Source organism: Cariama cristata, unplaced genomic scaffold (assembly GCF_000690535.1).
Source record: "Cariama cristata isolate BGI_N322 unplaced genomic scaffold, ASM69053v1 scaffold32432, whole genome shotgun sequence".
In the NCBI taxonomy this organism is placed as follows: Eukaryota; Metazoa; Chordata; class Aves; order Cariamiformes; family Cariamidae; genus Cariama; species Cariama cristata.
Window position 1 is genome coordinate 28,045 of NW_009602653.1, and position 4,395 is coordinate 32,439.

The window sequence follows — 4,395 nt, forward strand, 5'->3', positions numbered from 1 at the left end:
ATGCGAGGAAACTGTATTGTGGTTCAGTACAATGTAACCTGAACCCATTTTTCTGGATGTCCCCTCCCATGAAGGAGACTCCAGTCTCCTCTGCTGTACAAGGTTCTTTCAAAATAAAGGTTTTTGTCAGTACCCCACTCCAGAGGCATTCAGTTTTCTCCTGGTCCTCAGACATTCATGAGCTGAGAGCTCTCCCAGTAACTCTAACCACGTAACCCACAGGAATTGCTGGCATTTCCCCACTTTCATCTCTTCGGTTCTTACAGAGAAAGAAAAGTGAAAGCCCAAGGTGGTTGTTTTCTCAAAAAACGTCTCTAGCAGTCGTGGCTGATACAGCCCCGGTCCCAACTGTTCAAACAGAGCACTGACAGGTTCATACTGGTCGAGAGCATGACTTGGCCATCCACTCTGCTGGGATGGGAAGAGCCAGTGCATGCATGGGTGGGTGGTGGGTGACGTGGCAGCAGAAGGATTAGCTAGCAATATTCAGGGATTATTTGCATTTCAAAGTGTACACATTGCTAACATAGGAAAAACCAAAGCTGGGAGAGACACTGGGGAGGGGACAGGGATTAAAAATAAGCTGAGTGGGTCCCCTCCCTCCTTACTCAATGCCACCCTGCCATATGGCAGAGAAGATGCTACAGGTATTTAAGCTAAGGAAAAACATTCTTTAAAATGCAAAGGCCAAATCGTGCAATGTATTTTATGTGCCTGCAGGCTAGAGATTAAATCCACAAAGGATTTACCCAGCCCGCGGAAATGGGGAACATGCCAAACAATTACAAAAAAAAAGTTGCGAAAGATCTAGATGGTGATTTGTATCGTACATCTTTTTAACCTGAAATTCCTTATTGTTTTTTAATTAAAGCACAATTCCTTACTGAAGGTAAGAGTGAGCTCACTATGTTGTCTTTTCATCTCAAGAGGTAGGAAAAGAATCACTTATATTTGAAAGAGGAAGAAAATTTAGAAAGCATTGTTTCCTTCAACACATCAGCTTGCTAATAGCATTATGAAGGTCTGAAGGACAGCAAGCCTCAAAAAAATCTCAGAAAGCCAACTAATCGCTTGGATGTCTTAACATCATTGAAGTGTAAAGAAATTGGGCACCCAAAGGCAATGGGCTGAAATGAAAGCATAAATATGGAAGCGCGATGGGGCAGGGAGGGCACAGCACACACCAGGAGCCAATGTGTCCGGTGTCTGCAGGCATTCGGAGAATTGAACAAATGGAAGGAGATACACGCCCCTTGGTCACAGATGAGGAGTGTTGGTGTTGACTGTAATTTTATGTATAATATCTTCAAAGACAGAAAGCTGGGGTTACAAGAAGAGGGGGGAAAAAAGAAAAAAAAAAAAGAAAAAAAAATATCACTGCTTTCAGAAGGATAGGAGAGGTGCCCAACATCAGCGCGAATACCGAGACTCCAGATCAAACAGCATGGCCCCTCTGCCAGCAAAGGGATCTGCTCCTTGTTCACCCTTCGGCACCCCAGCTATCAGACCCCTTTTGGCTACAACCAGCAAGGAAGGCATCCGACCTGCAGCTTAAATTCACAGAAAGCAAACAGCTGAGGGATAATGGGTTGTGATGAACAAGCCTGTCCAACAAAGAAATATATACACACATATATATATACACACACACATATATATCCCCAAACAAGACTTAAGAGCTCTAGGCTCTGGCCCACACCTTGAACTTGGCACGTCAGAAAAGGAAGATGACCAGGAGCCCACCTCTGGTTTGAGACATGGTCAGGGCACAGAGAGGCAAGCAGCAGCACCCAGCACAGAGGCAGACAAGACAGCAGGAGGGCTGTGCCACCTTTTTGTCACCCGATTGCAAAAGGAGTTCAAGCCTCACAGGCACTTCACGGGGCTCAGGGACATGGCATACAGCCACGATTTCACATCTAACCCAGGCACAGCGGCCCGCGAGCGTGTAATCACTAACCAGTTGGTCATTTAACACCAGTGTAAATCTGTCCATGGGGTACCTGCTGTCAGACAGTAAGGGGCTTGGGTTTCCCACCCTGCCAACTTTGCTGCAACCGTGGGTAACCTGATGCCCAGCCATCTATTAGCATAAATAGATGTGAACAACTAGGTCATGGTGACTTCGTACTGGATCAGTGATAATCGCTATATCCATGGAGCAAGACAGGATATTGTATATAGATTTCAAAGCAAATAAGCTTCAGAAAAAAATAACCTGAGGCAGGAGCTGTCTGTGTATTCAGAGAGTGCCTGCAAGCAAGGGTCGCCCCTCTCAGCACAGGTACCTCTCCCCAGTGGTCTCAAAACCACCCCACCTTGAAGGAGGTGACAGTCCCCATCTCACCATTTTGCTACAGGCACAGACAGATGCTCACTGGATGAAGGGTAAGATCACAAGACGAGAAATTCCCAGAAATGCAGAGTATGACTATTCATCAATGCACTTCTGTTACTTGTTTGAATAGGAAAACTAAATTATTTAGGAGCAAAAATACCGAAAATGAGCTTGACCCAATCAACAAGCCTATCATTTAGCAAGATGACAACAGTCATCTAGCAGCAGGAACAAAAGTTACGCCAACAGCCCGAGGAGTGCAAACACTTCTACCAGACGTACGGACCAGAAAGTTATTTAAAACAAAACAGCGGAGCCTGGCGACGTCTTATCCATTCAAGAGGGAGAGGAAAGAGCTTTGGCTCAGACTTTTCTTTGGAGTTCAAGTGCTGCATGTCATGCCCAAATAAGCAGACTTCAAGAGATTGCTAAGAACAACAGTGAATTTAGCTTTTTGCTTAATAATATGTTTTAAAAGGAAAGAAGGAAGCATTCCAACGCCTGCAGCTCTACCCTCCCCACCTGCCTGTGCAGACATACTGTATTACCCACTCTTGGCACCCTGGCTGGTAATTCAGTATCAGAATACACACGCGCCAGCTACCATCAGGCAACACCTGTCTGATTTCTCAGCAAGCCCCTTCTCCGGAAGGTGTGTCAATAAAGGGTTTAAAGGAGAAAACAAAACACTTTTCACCTCTCAAATGGAGAATTTTTGCTAGAAAGGATAGAAGTCTCCTGGAAGTAAGCACTCGGTGGAATACAAGCTGCAATGACTTTTCACTGAGCATTCAATTCCCCTGCAAAACTGATGCAGCAAAATCCCCCAAAGAGTACTTTGGAAATCTACCTCTAATATCTGTTTTACCATCTGATCTAGCCAAGGAATTATGGTCCCTAAGTCTTTAAAAGGAGCGGGGTTCAGTCAGCTCTACAAATGCTGACGGATGTCAACTTGAAGGTGATCCCAGGGGTTGGCTTATGGCGTGACAGCTCCCTGAGCCCCTTCTGCTCAGATCAACAGGTCTTTCAAATCTTTTGCAAACTTCTTTCAAGTGGTCACGTTTTAGTTCAACTCAGTTGAACACGAGATTCATTTTACTCAAAGTTTTCAAAGCCATCGGTCGGCTATGCTTTCTCCCCTATCCAAGTAACTCCAAGAAGGGGAAAAAAGAACAGGTTAGAAGAGTGGGAAAGCAACATTTACTTGCACCAAAGTATTCACAGGTGAGAACAAGGAGAGTCACAAAGAAATAGAAAATCACCTGCATAAGGTTTATTCATGTAGGAGAAATAAGGCAGCGGGAAGAAAGGAAGCTATCTAAGAATAAAAATTGAGGTTTACACATGCACTTTTAATTTTTTAGTTTTAATGAACTGTGATTTAACTTTTCAGTCACAAAAAACTGTTGGGGGCACAGGGGGGACACCAGATATATGTGTGTGTGCATGGGCACACATGCTCTTAAGGAACTGACTCGCACCCAGAGGACACTCAGCAGGGAAGCCCCAGAAGAGCTCTACCAGGAGTGCTGCAAATATGGACCTCTCCTGCCAGATTTAACCTTCAGCTCAGCATAACCATAACGACACTGCTTTCTATCTCATTTGTTGCAGCTCTAGTTTGAGGTCCTCTGTCTCATCAGGCTCCAGAGAAAAGCAGACCTGCTGCTAGCAGACATCGCAGACATTCAAACCATGGGCAGAACTGATAGGTTCAGCGATCATCAGCCCGGACGTGCCTACAGATCCACCACGGGTGATGACATCACTCAGACTCACAGCCCACCAAAAAAAAGAGCCTGTCAGCATCTCCTGTCTGCGGGGGAACCACCATGCAACCACCGGGGAGGACCAGAGCGGGAGGGGATGCTGAAGCAGCCCCACCAGTGCTTTGCAGGCATTTACCAAACCTCTCTGCCCCGAGGCAAAGGAAAAACCACGTCACCCTCTTTTCCCACTTGAGGAAGGGCACCGATTCACCCAAAGGCGTTGGCCTTTGCAGAGACTTAAACTTCATTTTCCCCTTGAGCTCCCTCCGCCCCCTCCCCGTCCCC